Consider the following 21,263-nt stretch of genomic DNA (forward strand, 5'->3'; position numbering starts at 1 on the left):
TACCTCAGTGGTTATGCTCCTAGTAAAAGGCAGCCTTCTAACTGGCTTCTAGCTCTCCAGTCTGCATTTGAGATATGTTGATCCTATCAGAAGTTATTTTCATAAAACTATGACACTCACAGAAGTAGCTATTGTCTGACGATCCTTTACCAATGGAAAGTATGACTGAATTTTCAACCATTAGCATTTTTGTTACCTGTCTGTTTCAAGAACACTCTTCTCATTGTTTTGCAGACTGTGAATCTACATGTTCCCTTTGCTAATAACCAGTCAGGAACATATTCTTTCTATGCATTCTGTAAGTTTTTAATTAAATGACCTCAGTATGACCACTCTTTGAAGTTGAATCCATACAACATTATTAAAAATTACTCATATGCTCTTACTTCGGTATTAAATTCTATTGAATATGTGTGAAAGCTTTTCATTCTTCACCCTTAGCAAGAATTGTAATTACCTTATGATAGTAATAAGAAGAATAAACAACTTAGTCTGCCAAAAATTGTTTACTTACCCGTCCTAGCAGGGTAGCTCCAATCATTATACACATTTTTCCAGTTCTCTAGAAATACAACAAAATGAAAAAAGTACACTTTTGAAAATGTTCAGTAGCATGATCTCATTAACAAGAAAGATTTTTGCTACCAATAACTTAGTACTTTTCTAAGTAAGTGCTTTTGGACTTTGCAGTAATATTGTCAGATGATACAATGCTAGGGTTTTTTTTCCACTTTGTTTTGTTTTGTTTTTCTAGGATACTATTTCAATTTTATTCTACTGCTTAGTAAATGCTGGGTTGTCATCTCTTTGAGACTTAAAGCTCCGATTCATAGTTAATGAAGCATAGGCAATAAAGCTCCTATTCATAACTAGTGAAGCACAGTCAAAAGCAAGGCAAGAATCCCAGTCTTTACAGAGGTAGCTAAGAAATAAAGGAAAGCATATCATTTGTCTAAATTCAGTATTCTTAAAACTTACCCTGACTACTTGCTATGATATAATAAATCATTAGTATGCCCTAGCTGTACATTGGATCGAGTGCTCGGATGGATAAGCCAAATGAGATGAGCAAAATTTCAGCTGAGAATGTGGCTTTTGAACACAGACTTAAATGTTTCAGCTAGGGTTACAGGCCCATTTTATATGTCTCCTATAGCTCTCAGGCACCTTCAGCTTCAGTAACAGGTTCAAGTACCTGTTCAAGGAGTTAGCACTATTGTACTGAGCACTGGTGTCCTGTACTCCATTGGTATTACTGCAGGTAATTTTTATGTAAGTATAGTAATATGTACTGTTCGTTTCCACCAATGGATTATTCTTTTTGAATGGATTCTGCTCTGGTCCCTCAAATATTGTCTTAAATAGATTAAACAATGGCAGGTGAGACAAAAAAAAAATAATAATAGCATTTTAAAGTTCTATTCTATATGCCATCTGCAGGAGAAATCAAGATAGTTGCCACCATTGTATAGTGTGACTAAATTATATATTACAGCATAGCTGCAAGAACTGTAAGAAACTCCATTCTCTTTGTGCTATGTGAATAGTCCTCTGGGGTAAAATGTTCTGTTCATTAAAATATGAACAGGCGATGCCATTGAATATTCTTCAGCTTCATAAAATCACACTTGGTAGCACTGTTGACTTAAGTGAGCATTACAAACACTTTCTATCTACTCCCTTCTCCACTGCAGAGCCTTAAATGGCACTCCTATGGACTCCTTTGCCTTGAGGTGGGAAAGCATGAGGGTCTGTTGAAAACTGAGGGGCAGGTCTGAAGACTAAGGTGCATCTATCACTGTGTTAAACAACTAAATTACTGGTTAAAACTCAGTGAATACTAGTTTATTGAATTCTAGCTGGTAGAAATTGTAAAACCAAATACAAATTTCCAACTTCACTTTCTTCCTAAAGGCAGTACTTTTTACAGTCTCTCAAGAGGATCTCCTCAACCGCTCTCTTATTTTTTTACTAGAAAACTGTTCCAGTTTCTCCTTTATCCTGTCTATCTAGAACAAAATGCTTCTGTCACTAGGACACAGCTCTAATTACCCTGCATCATTAAGCAGTGTTCAGGCAGCTGGCAGCAAGACAGCTTAGTTAAATTACCTATGATTTTGGACTTTGCTGGGCCTCTGCAAACATGCAATTGGATGTTTGGTTCTTCATGTTTCCTCTGGAGATCAATCCACTTTTTCCCACTTAAAACAGAACTGAAATGATACAGGATATAGCTATTAGCACAGTTACCTCAATGCTGTAATAACGCAATTTGCTTACTGAACTGTAGCAGCCCACCAAACACCAGACAGCCTTCTCTCAGGTTGCTTTTCTGCCATTTCAGTGACCGCTTCAGCTGTGGAAGTAGCTTTCACTACAGCTGGGGCACGTCCACCACTAACGGTACCCAAGTTCCTCTGAAAGGGTGTGCAAAGAAGGTTCTAGATCAGGGTCTGAGACCTGAGACCTGCACCTGGTGGTTGATTGGTAAGCAATCAGCTGCCTGGACTGTGGCTGATTGCTTATAGGCATGGGCTGGGCCAAGATGGCAACCACCATCCACACAGGCCTTGCTGGCCAGGTGGGAGACCCTACGCTGGCTGGGCCCCTAGCCTGGGGTGAGGACAGGCCAGAAATCCTCTTCCTTCTGCATAGAATCATAGAAAAATTAAGGTTGGAAAAGACCTTCAATATGATCTGGTCCAACCATCACCCCACTGCCAATGTCACCCACTAAACCATGTTCCTAAGCACCAGGTCCAACCTTTCCTTTGAACGCCCCCAGGGACGGTGACTCCACCACTTCCTTGGGCAACCTATTCCAATGCCTGATCACTCTTTCTGAGAATAAGTGTCTCCTCATTGTTATGCGCCCTCTTGGTACACAGATGTACCCACGCAAACTGAAGGTAGGAGTCTCTGCACTGGATTATTTATAAAGGCTCCCTGTCAAAAGTTTCTGGCCTTATTAACAGGAAGTTACATTCCTTTCATTGTAGTTCTTGGATGAACTTGATACACATGGAAAAATCCTGTCCCTCACATGTGCATGTGGGAGGCACATTTTACTCTTCCTTAATTTTATTCTGGGCTTTGCTACTCTTCACTTGCATTACAAAACATATTACATTAGCACCAACAATATATATATATATATATATATATATATATATATATATATGCCATGTTTAATGTCCTGAATGCTCTGAGGGAATAAGAGCTAAAATCTGTTACGACCACTCAGCATCCTCCAAAGCTATCTGTGATTACCCTCAGACCCAAGACTTACACCTTCCTTTAATATCAAGTTTTGACTTACCCCTGGAGGATAAAAGATGTGGTAGTTTTGAATCAGTTAGCACATGGAATTAGGTTTAAAGACCACACTGTAACAGTGACTGACACACAGAGTTGCAGCCCTTAGAAGGAGATATAATTATGATTGCATTTTCAATTCTTGGCCAAGTTCCAACTCCAGCACTCCAGCTGTGGGGTTTCATTGTTTTAAGTTGCTGTCCCTAAATTGTAAAATAATCTCTACCTCAGCTGTAGATGCTACTAGGAGATGCTTTGGTGCGTTCTACTCTCTGTCATCCATGACAAACACTTGTCTAGGCTTTCATTTCTTATAAATGGGAACAAGTAGTTTGTGTTTTGCCAGAAGTGTGATGCTATCAACATCTTGCAAATCTACAAGCAGCTCATTCACCCATATGTTCACCAAACGCCCTTCAGCTCTATCTGGGCATCCCATATCTGTCTAAAAGCCATCTGGAATAATGCATTGCCAACTTCTGATCTTAAGTACAGTAGCAACTTTCTGAGATCATGCTTGCTAAAATGACTAAATTTGGAAAGATTATAAAATTACACTGTAACAGAGGAGCCTGTTGGATGCTTTGTATCCCCCAAAGCACACTACACTGTTCTTTTTAGTCTTTTTAATGAAGTGTAAAAATAGTAAACGGCTTGATCTGCATCAATTCCACAATAACTTCTGGGAGCAATTTCTCTATCATTTTGGCTTTCTCTTAATCTGCCTTTGTCCCTTCTTTATCAATTGCATTTTCAAATAACATTAATGGCATTTGTCACTGCAAGCTTCTGTCTCCTTAACCTCACTTGTCATCCAGTCTTTCTTTGCCTTGTTATGTTTATCCACTGACTTCTCCTACACATAACTGTTGCCTCCATACTTTGCCATTTCTGTCTGAGCTGGAGTGACTTTGAAAGATACCTTAGGCTTTTGTGAGGTCAGAAATAACATCTTCCAAAGAGATTTACAAAATTTATAAGCCTGTAGACATCATGGGGAATTACAGCTTGCTAGAATTCCTAGTTAGAGCTAGCTACTGAGATGTTTTGTCTTTAGCAATGAAGAAGGATGTTTGCATCAATAGCAGAGGTAAGCGTGAGATTTTGCTTCAATTGTGTTCTCATGAGTCCAAACTGACAACTTTAAAACGTCATTCACCAGGTGCTTCTCTTAAATTATATATTGAAAAAAATAAAATGTTCCTTTGTCAACATTTTGCTGATGTTGCAATTAAGTATAATGTTTATTAGAAAATTTTAAAAAGAGAAGGTTGTGAGGTATAGAAGCTTTTTGTCAATGGATTTTATTGGACTAGATGACTTAGAGGTCAACACCCATGCTGAGAAGAATGTATTTTCCCTCTGTACTGATTCACTGAACTGTTTTATATCTGTAAAGAGAGCTCTAGATATACAAACAAACAGAAAAGCTTAGGATGAATGAATATTTATTCCAATATGTCATTAGCACATTCTCTTATGCCATTTTTCTCTGTTCTTATTTCATGTTCAGAAACAACAGGAACAGTTTATTCATGGTTATCTGGAACACTGTTGGTACACTATCTTTCATCAGTGAAATGAATGCTAAAATGAAAACTGAAAATTGGTGATGAGTGCTATTCAATTTACTGAATATATTTTAGGGCTAACTCGGTGGCTGTGCTTAATTTGGGGTTTACTGGCATCAAACGGAGGGAAAGGTTCATCCACTGTGGCAAATCAGTAAGTGCTTTTGATGTCAGTGAGTTGTGCTGACAGTGGCTACAGATGTGCTCTGAATTTTGTTTTCCTTTCTGTTTTAATGCCACTATTTCTGAAGACAGCAGAGACTATCAGTAATCCCAGCACAAGATCTGTCCCACTGGATTATGCAGAGCTGCTCCAGTCAGAGGAGTCAGAGTTCATTTATCTAAAGTCTTCTTGAAAAAAAAAAAAAAAAAAAAAAAAAAAACAGTCATCCATCCATCTGAATCAGTTTTATATTTAAACAGGAGTATTGCAAAATCTGATAATAGCAGTCGAGTTCAAAAATCCCATTCTTAAGACATAGATCTTGGAAAATAAATACTGGTCCAGTTTCTGCTTCGAAAGGCTCTTTTCCAGGTTAATATCTTCTTACATCTCCTGTAAAATTTTCCTTTCCTGGACATGTTCTCATCACCTCATGAGTTCTGGTTTTCTCTGAGTTGCCTTTTTGTCCCTTGCCTCCATTATACTTTTGTGAAGGGACGGGCATTCCCATTAGCCCAATTGTATTTGCTTGTAAGTTGGCTGATTTTTACTATGTTTCACATATGCACCAAAGTTTATTTAAGCACCAATTCATCCAAGGTAGTCTTTATGTTTATTATGTATGGACAGTCCCTTAGAGGATTTTACTTGGTTTCTTTGTTCTTGAAAGTGACTCAAGGGCTGTAGGTGATACAACGCCCAAGTAGTGACTAGAGAAAGTGCCAGTAGATGGTGCTGAAGAACATGCAGCAAGGAACATTCTTGTTCCTGATTTCTGGCTCTTAAAGCAAGTGGCTGCTGGTGTTCAGAACACACTCAGGAAAAGGGAAAAAGTGATCTGGATCTTTATCTTATTAGAGCAGATTAAAGTCATGTAATTTTCTTGCAATATTGAGCAAGGAACTCTCAGTTAAGGGGGAGAACAGCTTTGTCATCAAAGACATGCTATTCCCTTCACTGCAGACCTTCTGTCAGAACCTTCTCCAAGCTCTTTCTGCTTTAAAAAGCCCACATTTTCATATCCTATCACATTCTCTACTCAAATACTGCTACTTCCTTTTTTATATCTTTATGTCTCAGTCCAGGCTAACTCCTAACCATGGGGTGGCCACTGTGCACAGAACCATCTTGAGGCACTCACTTCTGCATAGCAATCAGGAAATACAAGTCCATGTTGGTCACATCCTCTCCCATCTGTAATATTACAGAGGAACTACAGAAGGGCATTTTCCTTAAAAACAAACAAACTAAATTAACTTTCATCTTCCCTCCCCCCCAGAAAAAAAAAAAAAAAAAAAAAAAAAAAAAAAAAAAAAAAGACCTTCCCATGAAACTAACACCTAGGCTGCTAGGCTGTGGTCTCCCATTTTTGTATGACTTTCACTTTGTGACCTGGCTAAGGCTAGGAAAACTTTGTTTTTATCTTTCAGAGAAGAAAGAATGCCACTCTTCTTCATTCAAAACCTAGAAGCCTTGAGGTAGGAGGATAGATTTTGGATGGAGGTAGGGAAGGAGCACACTTGAAATAACATAGATTGCGGGTGGGTACAAATATAAAGTTGGTGAATCAGTGGTTGAGGCATTTTAAATTAGCGACTCCTTCCTTGTCTTTTATTGTACTGAACTTCATAAGTAAGATTCAGGAGACCAATTTGGCTGCCTGTGTCTGCTTTTATCCTCACTTCTTGTAGCTTACAATCTTTCTGAAATGACGGAAGCTAGAAATGCTGCCAATAAAACGTGCAGTTCCATGAGACCTTTCTGTCATCATTTAAGGAATGGTCTCATTTGGCAAATTTAGATCAGTTAATTTCAGAAAATTCCTCTCTGCCTGTTTGCCAGGGAGATGGCACCGGGGAAAGAAAGCACATCATTACCTCAGTAACAGCTCACACACTGGTTCAATAGCACGACTCCCTCCTCACCACGGTAATACACATTACCCTCAGTTTATGACATACTGCAGCTGAGACCAAGGCACATGTGTATTTCTGCTCCAGGGGTGACAATATCTGGCAGATTCCCTTAAAAACATCTTTTAATACAAAGATTTCAAAAGGTTGACAGTTCCTAAAGTTTCCTATATTGCCTTCATTTTAGAAGATGTGTTAAGCAGTATGAGTGAGGATTAAGACAACAGATGCATAACCAAGAAAGCCTCTTGTTCAACTCCTCCATATGAGAAGACCCAGCTCCACCTGCGTGCAGAACTGTGTGCAGCTGCTCTCCTGCTCCTCCACCTGCTCTGAGCATGCCATGAAATACAGAGAGGTCTTACTCAAGCCTCAGAGGTACATTTGCACAGCTCTGTTAGAGGACTGCTGGGTGCCAGAGCGGTGAAGGTACCTAATGTTGAGACAGCCAGCACTCAGCCTTAAGATCCTGGGACAATTCTGGAGAGCTTAGGGGATGTGTCAGCTTTGCATGTGGCTTCTAGTGTTGTTGGGAATGGCACATTTCCCAGCCTAGAGCCTGTATCCCTCCTGGAAAGGCTCCTCTAATGCTTGACAGTGGTTTGTCTGTACCACCCACATCTGGTAGTCCTCCTGTGTAGTTCTTCATCTGCAGTATTCACACCATTACCCACCACCCTAGGGTCAAAAGGAGGGTGCTTAGCTGAAAAGGCTAACAGCCCCCCACAATGTTTTCAATTTTGTAACTGCTAAAATGCCTAGGATTTTTTAAAACTATTTAATTTATGCTTTAAATGGAGGAAATCTCTATTTCAGCTTTTGTTTAATGAAAATTACTTAACTTTGTCAAGAATTGTCCCCTGGATGTACAAAAGTTTTTGTTTCTGTCCACTTTATGGTGCATACTTTGTAAGAAAATTCTGCAGTGGCAAAAAGCATGGTCTCATCCAGAAGCTCAGCCCATTAATAAAGCACAAAGATGCACTGTATTCTGCCAGGCAAAAACACCAGACAAGCTGGAAGCCAATATGGAAATATTCAATGAATTTTTCAGTAGAAGTGCCAGCTACTGTATTACATTAAATAGGAGGAGGAGTAAAACTAAATAACACATAGGTTTTGTAAGATGTGCGTGTCATAATTTACAATGAGAATAATGGGGGGTTGAGTCACTGTAGTCACTGAAACTAAGCTATTATTTAAAAAACAACGGACAGATTGTCACTTACAGTGGCTTGGAAAAACATTTTTTGAGAAACTCAATGTATCATTTTTCTTAAATTCATATACATGTGCTCTGATCATCTTATTTTATAATTTGGGTAAAAACTCAGTTAAAAATACAGGGAACATGGTATTATTACAGAGGTACAGATAAATTTGTTCATTTTTCTCCTTCCTCGAATGGATTTTGGAAGATATGGTACCTTAGCTAGGAAGATCTACAGAGAGCTTTTCTAATCCTTGGCAGTAACAAGAGAGATGGAAATTGAGCCAATACCGTAACTGAGAGTTACAACAGTAATCTGAGTCAAGTTATAAACTGTACTGGGTTGCCTGTGTTGCCATCAAAGGGATACTGTTTAGAACAGCAGAGCTGAGAGATCTCTGGGAATTCCCCGTGTTGATCAGATCCCTGGGTCAGATCAGTCAGAAATGGTAAGAAAATACTACCAAACCAAGAGAGTCGTGTTTCACATCTGCTTTCCACCACTGGAAGTGACCAGATGATGCAGTGCAATGGCAATCAGAGTTACAGTGCCAGCCAGATAGGTCTGGCTTTTAGAGCATTTAGGATGCATCTTTAGAACTTTATCTCCAAATTCTACCTGTGCTTATGGATGTGCACCCACAAATACACCTTGAAAAGTGCTTGTGCACATGGTGGTATAGCCCCATATGAAAGACTTCTTGATAATATGGAATGGAATGATGCTGGCTGCATGAGCTGGCTTGAGTGATATTGCTGAGTAGTCTAACATTACACTAAAAATAATTGATATACCTTTCTTACTGAAGGCAAGTATCATGAAAATGGAGGATAATTTTCTTTTTATGGGTTCAGTGGTATCTTACCTGTTGCAGTCCAAGCTGAGTGAATTTTTTGGTTTTAACTTGTTCTTCACTTATGTCTCAGGTGAAATTCTGGGCTCAAAATACATGTATGAGTGTGATCCTCCTGAAGATGGTTGCAGCCCCTCTTCATTTCTCTCAGCAAGTTAATGATACCTTTTGCTCTTTGGGAAAAATCACTCCAGAAAACTCTCTGAAAGGTAAAAATTATTGTTCCAGGTTAACATGTGTCAAACTGATTTGTCTACAAAAATGAAATAGGCATGTGGAGTAAAGCAAGAGGATTTCCAGGCAACCAACTGTCATGATAACTCAGTGACTTATAGTGCTACACAATCTTCGGGGCACTAATGCACTGCAAGATAAAATCCCACCCTTCACAAATCTCAGGAAATGCATATTTATGTGCTTCATGGTCTCTGTCTGATTTAGTGCTGATATTGTAAAGTGCTCTATAATCTACATCCAGGCTCCAACTGTGCTTTAGGAGTACCATCACGGAAATTAGCAATAATTAAATAGAGGAAAGATGAAAGACTCTAGGAAGCATTTAGGACCCAGTAATCCTGTTTCCTAGAGAGGGAGACTGAGTGTGGTCAAATAAAGCTGCTGAGTGATTAGGTCAGAGGTTCCTGCCTTGCAAACTGGGGCCAAATTTAGTGAAAAATGCTCAGCAGCCAGCACGGAAAGGGGAAGGCAGTTCCACACTGGTTATTTCCATCTGAACCTGCTCCCCCTTCCTCCCCTGCCTGTCCTTACCATAGCCACTGCCACGGGCTGTGAATCAGAGGCACCCTCTCCATCTCAGTTTGGTGTTCCTAGGAGAAATGCTGAAGTCCCACTTAAGCTGTGGGGTGTCCAAAACCTGGAAAATAAACAGTAAAAAGGCTGAAGTAATTGTTCTTACTGGGGTTGGGTTCTGACGGTTGGAACTGCAGTACCTCCCTGTACTCAGGGATTGAGATGTCTCGTGTGCAGTAGGTATCTCCTGTTCAGTGATAGTGACCTGAGCTAGAGGTTTCTCTTAACAAAGAGAAGGAAAAGGTAAAGAGTTTGGCATTTGGGGCTGTGCCTTCCCAAAGTGTCCCATACCATCTGTGAAGCTATTGCATTCCTGGCAAGGCCTGTCGTCATTTGAGGAAGGTTGTGCTGTAGAAATAAGGTGTGTCTTTTTTTCATATTTGCTGTTTTCCAGGGTTTACATTTGGAACAATGCAACTTGCTCCAGCTGCCTTCCCATGCATGACAGCACCATAGCTCATGATTAGAGTGTGAGACCCAAACCCCTGGTGGAACCATTTCCACTTGTGGGTAAATGCAAAGTGAATATAATATGTGCTTCTGCACTTCTGATTTAGAAGAAATTTATCTTCACCTTCTCTTGGTGGAAACAGCCACGTGAACTGTTGGTGAAAGTCCATACCGCAGACCTCAGGGTCAGATAGATCAAATTCAGTCTGTAATTAATTAAATAAAAATTCTCCTCTATTGCACAGGTTGGCTACTGAAAAGATTTGTTCATATTTTCTCAGTTATATACCTTTATCAAATTGCCAGTGGGAAAACAATGTGCTCTGGAATTTGAAGTCCAATCTTTACTTCATCACTGAATCAGAATCTGATATCAGGTAAATCTCCTCCACCCAAATTTCTCCATCCATAACAAGGAAGTCACTGCAATGTCAGAAAGGTATTATGAGGATAAATTAGTTGATAATTAATAATTAGCAGATAATTCCTTAATAATTAGTTAATAATAAAGTGTGCTTTGAATAAAAAAAGTTAACTATTATCAGTGATTGGCTTCTCAGTAAGATTTGTATTTGCCTTCAATTTCTAACAGTTTATTTAACTAAATAATTTAAAATCTATATTTTAATAAAATTTTCATTCTGTTTTTATGTTGCGTTCAGACAAAATTAAAAGAGCCCTCTAGTGGATATAGTTTCATCTAACCACAAGAACGTGACAGACTTCAGAAATCAAAAATCCTGTTCCTATTACAATTTTAAGATCTGCCTCCTCCCACACTGCAGGTAAGTTAAATTAAAATGCTGAGGCTGAAGCCGGGTGCATATCTGGGGCAGTGGCTCTTGGGGCAGATTCAGTGGCATTCAGTGAATTTTTAGGGGTACTTCCACTATTTGTGAGGTTGCAGTTTAGATATGTAGGAATGGCTGTGGCGTGGTGGCTGTGTGCATAGCAGCCCTAGCTCAGAGCCCTCCCCAAATCAGTACTATTCAACTTCCATGGCTCTTTCTGGGTCTTCCCAACAGAAGAGCTGAAGGACAGACTGTTTCGTATTTTGATGTGTTATTGAGCATATCTTGTGCAATGCATTGATGTGCAAGGCTGCCTGTAATTTTACAAAGGCTTTCAGCCAGCAGAAATGGGAATCAGCTTTGCTGATGAAAGCAATCTTGTAATGGCCTGAGCTGTTCGTGCCCTTGCTCAGATTACCCCCTTCTTGGGCAACACCAGGGTGAGCTGGAGAACCAATCTGGTTGAAAAACAATTACACTGGCATAGGAGAAGGGCCCCCTCGAGGGGTGAGGACATGAATCTGGGGTGAGCAGAGGGGAGAATACAGCAGTGATGGCTTAAAACATCTGTTCAAGCAGAGCTGAAAAGATCTGGTTCAAATATGGGAAGTAGCTGAGCTGCAGTTAACACAGGGCTCTTTGAAAGCCAATTTATCCTGCTGAGAGACATCATTAGACAGCTTCAGGTACAAGACATGTTTTACTTGTTATCAGAACCACCTTCACTTAACTGGCAAGTACAGAATAAACACATCTGCTGCCAGAGATACAAAGTTTGTTTGGGGAGTTTTGCAAGTATCAGGTGTTCCTGAATCAGGAATTCTGATTTCAGGACATGCTGGGGGCTGACACTGCTCAGGATTGGGCTATACGAGGACTAAATAAATAGTATGTTACTGCTCTCTAAAGATCCTTGAAATACATATATATACATATACATATGTACATGTGTACATATACATGTCCATGCACGTGTAAAACAAAGCATATGTTAAAACACTTAAAAATTTCTGTACAGGTTCAAGATAAAGGAAAGAAGAAATCTATTGCAAGGAGAAGAAATTTCTCAATACGATCATGAAACTCATTTACAATAATTCCATAAATCTGTATTCCCACAAGGTAAAGAAGAGAGTGTAAGGAGGATTTGGATGATTTGCTTAGGTACTGCCAACCAAATGCAAGTCTTACGTAAGTATGGAAATCCTTGTGTTGGCTCCAGCCAGCCTGGAATCAGGTCCTGAGTGTTCAAGGGAGGAGTGGAGGACAGGGGACAAAACTCACTGCAACTGCTGCTGTTGCTGAAACTTGCTCTGATTCTGATATGTCAGAGGAACGTATCCATTGTTTCCCCATGAATTTTTTCATAATTCAGACAAAATATTCCTGAAATGTGGAGACTGTGATAATATACCACTTGTGCTCCCTATCAGATTGGTTTAGAGTTTATTGGAAAGTCATAGACCGTGCAGTAGTTTTCACATCTACTATTGACCTACTGCATTTTTTTTTCAAAACTGGTTAGCTCACCAATGTTTTACATAACATAAAACCACTACAAACACTTGCGTTTCTGGATTATACACAGTATTAAAAACATTAGCTTACCCCTCTGCCTATTTCTGTGCTAAGCCCAGTATATACTTCAGTCTGGATGCAATGAACTGGAAACTTAAATAATGTTTTGGTTTTTAATCCTTTTTTTCACTCCATTATGCATTGCTCATTCAAATTTCCTCCCTATATTTTTAAGTATATGCAAAAAAATGTGGGATCTACACTTAAAATAACAAATTCCTTTCAGAAAACTAGATCCTGATTTTGTGACAGTTTCTCAACCCTTCATAGCCAGGCTGCTAGATTACACACACACACACACACATACACGCATAGACACACTCCCCATCACTTTCAACATCCTTATATATTGCTGGCAGGGGTGGAAAGTGAGAAAATTTTAGATGATGTTACAACTGAAATAGAGCTGCCAACATACCATTTCATTTCTAAGGCCTATGATATTCACTACTGTCACAGAAAAACTACATCCTGTAATTCTGTTCTGCAAAAAGCATGAAAACATGGTACTAATAAACATGTTATAAAGACCCCCTAAAGAAAAAAAAAAGGGGGGGGAGGAAGGGGAAGGGGAGGACAAACAAAATGAGTACAGCATTTATTTATTTACTTTTTAATACTGTGATTTCTAGGCTAACCTCAAGGCTTGACTCCTGTTTTGCAAAATGTTGGGACTGGCAAGGCTAAATGAAGAAACACAGTACTTAACTGATGTTTAAACAGCATTAAATCTCCATAGGAGCTATTGCTAATATACATATGTGTAAACGGACACCAGCATATTCATAAGAAAACCTGCACCGATCAATTTAATGTGCATATGGAGTGATTCTTACTTATAAATATTATTTATTTGAGTAAAACTGCATGGAAACTGATTACGTCAGAGATCTGCCGAGTTTCCTGGGACGTAGAGGGTTTTTCAGGAGAATGAAACCCAATATCGTAGGCTGTTTTTAGACCAGGATATGACACAGACTATTTAGAAGGTCACACAAAGTGTATCTTACATCAAGGAATAAAAACAGCATCAACATTTTTATTACTTAAAATCTTATGATTTGGGGGGAAACTATCTTATTACTTTTGGATGCCTAAGTTTTGCAATTGCATGAAATCAACTGCATGGTAAAACAGCTCCTGATAAAATTTAAATTGGTATGATCTATCTACTGCTCTGACTGCTTTTACAGATCCCAAAGCAGCTTAGCTGGGGAGGGAACTGGAGGCTTTATAAATCCAGTTATTATTAAAAATAAATAAATAAATAAATCTAGTCAAACAAGCTGAATTCCTTAGAATTTATAATCTTGGCAAAAGATGATTCCTCTTATCCTGTTAATCATTCCTATATTTTATCTTTTCAGGAAAAGAATGGATAGGGAACCCCTTCTTGACTGGAAAAAATCCAAATGAAAGAGGTAATGAAGCAAAACCATCAAAGGAGTCCCAACACAATCACCATTGAAAGGGAAGCATATATTTGACAAATTTGCATAGATGGAAATGATACTAGCAGCCCTATCTCTGTACAATTCTGTCCCATCCATCCATAAGCGAAGGACATGGTGCTTTTTATGTTACCTGTAGCTCACTGAGTACCAGACAAGCATATTTTCAGCCATGAGAAAGCCACGGGGCTGCATGTTCGTTCTGCACAGAGGGCTGCATTCCATGCATGCATTGAAATTACAGCTAAATGGAAACTGGAGTTCCTCAGGGCAAGAACCATAACTTCTAATTACCAAAGGTAAAAGATAAACTGGAAAAAAAAAATATTCTTTCAGATATGGCTAAAATTATGATGTGAGTCTTAGAAATATTTATCTTTCCTTCCATAAGTGAACATTCTTCTGGTGACTTAGAGTTTTTCTTGGACTGTTATTACTGTTTCACAATGATCTAAGGCTTTATTTGTAGTCTTAGTGGTGCTTATATAATTACATAAATCTAAAAAAAATATAGCGTCTGATTATGCTAAATTCCAGTTAAAATGAGTCAATTGAAAAAGGAACTATACCTCAACGTTTCAGCTACACTTCAGAGGATCGTGTATTCACGTGCTTAGGGGGGTGCAGAATAAATGATCTTGTCACAGGAGACCGTCAGGATTTCTGCGAAACCCCAAATATAATTAAAATGTCTAATGCGTATTCACAAATACATTAAATACAGTGTTCAAAATCTCTGGTAGTCCTGAAAAAAAAAAAAAAAAAAAAAAAAAAAAACAAACTAGAGTTGGGCCAAGTGAGAAATGAGACCATTTATCTCCTCTGAGAGCTTGTCTTTGAGAAAGCACATGAGAAAGCCAAGGCTAATTAACTGAAAATACAGAATTAGAGTTGATGAAATAGCTATTCTCATGCCATGAATACAGAATTAGCTGAACTCTGCCAACGATGCTTTATCTCTGTGTAGCACCACCAGACATACCTCCAGGATTTTCTAGACGTACCACCCATCCACAGAGTAATTGTGCCCACTAACCAGCCCACACGTTAAATCTGATCCTTCCTATATATGCCAAAGTGATTTCACATGTCTGAGGTGGTTGCATAGTGCATGTGGAGCATATCCTATGCTTCCTGTAGCACCAGGCATCATATGAGTGAGGTATACATCCACACTGTGTGCCCACTCTCCAGTTGTCTAGAATATTTCTGTATGCAACAGGTCCAAAACTGCCAGCGCCCATGTCGGTAGGCAGCACACGCAAAACAGCGCCTGACCTTTTACCAAGAACTAGTCTCTAAGAAGGCTGAAAATCCCTGACAAATATAGAAAGTGATCAAAATTTGCCCAGGCAAGATTTCCAGGCAAGAGAAGGGCACATGCTGGGAAACAGCAAGCAAGAAGCCAGAGGACGTGCCAGGAATGGCAGTTCTGCTGTATCATCCACAGCTGTTAATGTATGCTGTTGCTGTTGGAAAGTATGTCAATATAAATATTAAAACTTCTTCTGCAGAAGCATGTCTTCCTACCAGCTAGTTAAATCATGAAATCAATAGTCTGTATTATATCATACATTAATGACTAGAGCTGGATCAAATACAATTCAGGTTCATTGCATAGTTTTCCATGATTACAGTTCACCTTTTTCTCTTGCCTGGGCCAGAAAAATCTTACTAATGACATACAACAATCATTTCTCTCAGTATTACAGAAAACCTTAGGAGCAACAGGATCAGACATGCTGAGAAATTCTCTTAGTAATTGCTCAGAATGAAAACCAAACACCTTACAAGATACTTGATAAAAATATGAAACATTTAAGAAATGCACAGCATTTAAAAGGAAACATAATTTTTCAACAATTTTGACCAGCAGTGTAATGTGTTTCCAATAGAGTAATGTGTTTCTGGGTTTTGTAGTCAGGGATCTTTGCAGAGCACAGCAGATCTGATCCTAAGCTTTTCCAGCTCAAAAAGCTAGTAACGATAGCTTGTATCTCTTTCATATGCTCTTCACAGTGCCCCACAAACCTCTGTAGGTGAGAAGTGTCTAAGCTGGCTGCCAGTCCCAAGATGCTAACTTCCTCTTTCAGTGTAGGATAGAAGCAAAAATGGCACAAAACATGGGAAAACACTCATGACAGCTCCAGAAATCACTCAGTTATCATCAATAGTACGTACTGTATGCTGCCATGTGGAGTTTGGCTACCATGCACTTCTTCCTAGTAGAAAACATTCTCCATCTAGTAAGAATTTGCTGAATGTGTAATGCCTCCCTATTAATTCTGAGCGAGCAATGTGCACCTGAGAATCCCGATACGCAGCTGGATCAACATTCCCGCGTGCTCATGCGGTGACTCATTGGGTCTGATCCAGTTCATCTCGCCAATTAATGAAAACAACAGCACCTTCAAAGTCCAGCCTTAAGCCTTTTATCTTGAACCACTTGACCATTGCTAAAAATAATGATTTGCTTCCTATGATATACATGGAGATCCAGGACATTTTACAAAGGATACAATAAAAATACATATGTCTTCACTGAGAAGTTGATTTTCATGTGAGTGCATTAGCTTTGTTATATTAAAGCAATGCTTTTAAATAAAAAGTACAATATTTTCAACAGCGCGGATTCTTTTATTTTCTCTTTATCCATGAATTAATGAAATTATCCAAATACGAGTTAGAACAAAATCTAGATACACATGTATATGCTTTGGAAAAGAAAATAGGATATAAGTAATCACTGTCAGGCTAAGCTTTTGGTTTGCACCTCCTTCACACTGGACTACCAGCAAACACAGGGAAGACATTAACACTACATTTTATAAATATCTAAGATCCTGCTTCACTGACATTTTAACATTACAGCTCCCTTGATATCTGTGGACTTTTCTTCTGATCTGTGCTATTCGTAATGACAGCAGAATCAGCCCATTAAGAGATAGGCGTTTTATCAGAATTTGGCCTGGCAGTGTACCACCCTAATAGTAACAAATGGGACTTCTGGGTAGAGGCCGCAAGCATCAGGCTTTTAATTTGGAGGATGATGAAGTGGCAAATTATCTCAGCCCTTCCCTTCCATCAATTAGGCAATACAAAATGCAGTATTATTTGATTATGCTATTTTTGTTATGAGACCTACGTTATGGAAATGAATACTAATAGTCACTGTTCGGTTACTGACGAAAAGCACATTAGCAAAAGACGCAGTTCCTGCTGGAGTCTCCTGTCCCAGGAAACCATGAGAAATCCTCTTTTCACTCTTGGAAACATGCAAAAGCAAACACAGTGAAAACATAAGATATAGATGAACTGTAAGGAGCAACAAGCAGCCCTGATAAGAGCTACACAATTGTTGTGCAACGGTAGAGACAGTTAAGAAAAGGGACACAAATCTGTGCAATTAGCCACAGATTTAACCCGGCCCCTGCCTTCCCCTCAGGGTGCCCACAGGGAGCCTCACGGCTGCTGAGGACATTGGGCCTTCTCGCCACCCCCTCTATTCAGCACATCCCTGGTGGGGCTCTCCCCGTAGCCAGAAGGATGCTGGCACCTGAAGGTGGCCCTGTCCTTCTTGAAACTGCCCTCAGAATTGCAAGGAGCCTTCAGGGCCATCAGGCAGTGCCCCATTCCTTCCTCCCAGCTGTCCTTCCTTACTGCCCTGCCCCTAATGACAGGTAATGCTGTGGGAGGGAGAGATGGGAAGAGTCCTGGGGGTCATTCCTGACAGACAGTCAAGCAGCACCAGGTGGATGCTGTGGAAAGAGCTCCTAGCTGTGATGCAAAGAGGGCTGAGGTGTGGCTCCCATGGTTTGAACCTAGAGAGGGGTGATTGTCACGGTCAGACCACAATGTAGCTGTAGAACAAGCCTAATTAGGCCTGTCTATGCTGATGGATCCAGAAATATTTCGGATCTCCTAGGTGAGGGCAGCCCAGCCACTTCCCAGCTTTGGACTGGGTGGAAAGTTGGACCCACACTGCCTGCTCCCTGCCTGGGCTTCTGCAGGAGGCCACGGGGCAATCCAGTGGAGAGCTGCCCCGTGCTGAGGGCAAGGTCCTGGGGGGGCAGGAGGTGGCCAAGCTCCTCCTGGCATGCACAACTCTCCTCAGCCTCAGCAGGTAGCCAGAGCCTACCCACTGCACCAGGAAATCAGTCAGATCCTTGAAAAACAATAGGGCAAGGTTGGTTTGTAGCAGCCACCAGCCCACGGTGATCTAATTGTGCTGCAATTTCACGTACTCGCATTCCTTGATTCAAACCTACCGTGAGCTAATCGATGACCCATTTGTCTCCCATTGGACAGCAAATAATAGGGGTTTAGATGCCAAAGAGGAATGTGGCACAAGGGGGGAAGCTGAAAGCTCCTATTTATTTGCGACTTCCCCATACTGAGATCAGCAGTGATAGGAGGGCCAACTGAGTAGGAAGGATATTATGGGCTATTGCCTGCTCTGTGCAATCAATTCCTTTCAAATCCATGCAGGATATAGCCTTGTCATCCTGTTTGAAAACGCTCTTTGCATGTCAGAGCTCTCAATGGTAAGAGAAAAGGTGCCTAAAAAGGTTTCTTACAGCCACAGGGATCGAGAGCACATATATGCGTGAGGATGAGCGTCACCAAATAACTCTGTATATCATCCTGCTAGCTCACTGCACCTGTGCGGACATTGTGTTTTTTAGGAAGTGTTTCAGTTGACAATATCCTGTGCTGCTCAGCTGAAACCACAGCTATTTACAGAAATTGCCAATATTACTCCAAAAGGACAAACGCTGGAATGAGGAAGTTCCACGTTTCTTGATCCTGCGCTAGTCTCAGCTCCTGCATCCCCACCCCCGGAAACAATTATTTAGCCATGAGGTAATTCAGCTCAGATTGGTATTTATCTCTCAGGTCAATATTTGACTTTCAGGTAATTCCTGCTGAGGGCAATAACATGGCTACTTTCTAACCTGGTAGTAAGGAAATCCCCCAGACTGTAAGGCAAGCGTAATAATGTCACTGTCACTACGTGCTTGTAAGTCAGTTTGAAGTCCAGGCAGGATTATCTGTTAAGGGCACACTTTGCCAAATCTCAGTTCTTTGGGAACTAAAAATGTACCCTGAAGCCTACCTGTCCGTGTGCAGCAGTATTAGCATAGCCTGCTTTCGATGGCACTTTCCTCCCACATTTTTATTTGCATTTCACCTTGAGACTGCATATTTCAATATGAACTTCCTTGGGTGTTAATAACGTTAATTCCTCAGTATTGTTAATAAAATAAATATTTGCATTTATTCTAAATAACAGTGTAATTTAAAATTAGATATAAATAACGTGCTAGTCAAAACTCCCAACTTGTAAATCTCATTAGGCCCGCTGCCAGGCAGTGTGGCCTGAGGCCCTACCAACTCCCCTTTGGCTCAGGTGGGCCACAAGATACCCTGTCCCAGGCCAAGCCACTGGCCATGGTGACTGGGTTTGCAGGCTAAACCTGTAATTTAGAAGCCTGTATTTTTTAAAATACAACATTTTTTAAGATAATGTAGCATCTGTGTGTGTAAGCTCTTCAGTATCACTATCTTATGCTGGTATGCGTGGAGCAATGGGCTCTGCGGGGCCTGTCTGCCTGCCACCAAACGCTCTACAAGCTTTTGTGGGGTCGGCCTGTACTCCAAATGGTCGTACATCGCAAAAGAGGTTTTCAACAGAATTAAGTTGGAATGATTTGTCAGCACTTGTGATGTTTCACAGCTCAGAAATGCAGTTTCAAACAGAGAGGGTATTATGCAATTTCTGCAGGATTCATGAATCACAGGTTACTGGACTTCCTCCTGAAAGACTTCATAAATTGAGTCACTTTTTAAACAAACACTACACAATGGCAAGCAAGGCCAAACCGATGTAAATACGAAAACACTGACATGCAGAAATCAGATTCCTTCCGCTGTCTCCTCCCAGCTGATACCTTCCTCCCTTATGCAAACCGCTGGACACTTTCCAAATGACGGAGTCCCTTCAGGAAGGGTGGCTTCTGCACCTCTTGTCATGCATCCTACCTAACCAAAGCCTGAGAAAGTCTTTGTTCGTGATTTCAGGAATTGGTCAATTGTGAGCAAGCTCTGAGTAAGGCTCTTTCCTTTTTTTGACGGAATCCACTGGAGAATTTGATGTAATCTCCTCTGGCATTTTTTTTTTGGACAACACATTTTTTAATTTGCTTTTGATAGTTGGACACATCATGAGAGAATGGTCACGATATCATTCCACAGCAGCAAGAGTGTTTTTTTTTGTTATTTTTGTTTTTGTTTTTTCAGAAGATGTGGCTGTATTGTTTGAAATATGCACACCAGTTAGGAGTCCAGTTAAAAATAGAATAAACTGAGTAGAAAAGTCATCTCTTCAAGTAATCTCTTCAAGTCATCTCTTCAAGGCGAAATAGCCCACAGGGCTGGACATCTAAAGCTAAGCACTAATACTCTAGCTTTAAGCTGCTTTGGTTCCTATGGTGCCATTAGCTTCACAATATTAAATTGATGAATTTACCTGAAATATTTGTAAAAGCAACTCAAAGGTTATGGAAGAAAGACAATCCTACTTCTTCCAAATTAGGTCAAAATGGAGGAAAAGTTCACATATATGAAAGCAAGTTCACATTTTTCTATTTCTTTCAGGTTTACTTTTAACATTCTTGAACAGACAACCAGAAGTCAAGTGCCAACCATATCCTGGGCTCCACCAAAAGGAGCATGGCCAGCAGAGCGAGAGAGATGATTCTCCCCTCTCTGTTCTGCTCTCTTGAGCACTCACCAGTGCTCACCTGGAGTGCTGCATTCAGCTCTAGGACACCCAGCACATGAAGGACACAGCACTATTAGAGCAAGTCCAGAGGAAGGCCACAAGGAGAATCAGAGGCCTGGAGCACCTCTTCTATGAGGACAGGCCGAGGGAGTTGGGGTTGTTCAGCCTGGAGAAGAGAAGGCTCCAGGGAGACCTTACAGTGGCCTTCCAGTGCCTAGATGGGGCCTAGAGGAAAGATGGGGAGGGACTATGTCAGGGAGTGTAGTGATAGGACAAGGGTGGATAGCTTTAAACTAAATGAGGGTAGATTTAGATTGGATATGAGGAAGAAATGCTTTACTCTGAGGGTGGTGAGGCCCTGGCACAGGCTGCC

General features: G+C 40.3%; 1 long non-coding RNA gene across 1 annotated transcript; it reads right to left on the bottom strand.

Annotated features, from left to right (window-relative positions):
- Window positions 1-510: 510 nt before the first annotated feature.
- Window positions 511-2,418, bottom strand: LOC137852983 (uncharacterized). The gene is made up of 3 exons (XR_011094125.1): window positions 2,306-2,418; window positions 2,110-2,213; window positions 511-562 (listed from the first exon to the last, which is right to left on the bottom strand). It is a non-coding gene; the product is annotated as an uncharacterized lncRNA (long non-coding RNA).
- Window positions 2,419-21,263: the final 18,845 nt, after the last annotated feature.

Source organism: Anas acuta, chromosome 3 (assembly GCF_963932015.1).
Source record: "Anas acuta chromosome 3, bAnaAcu1.1, whole genome shotgun sequence".
NCBI classification, from domain to species: Eukaryota; Metazoa; Chordata; class Aves; order Anseriformes; family Anatidae; genus Anas; species Anas acuta.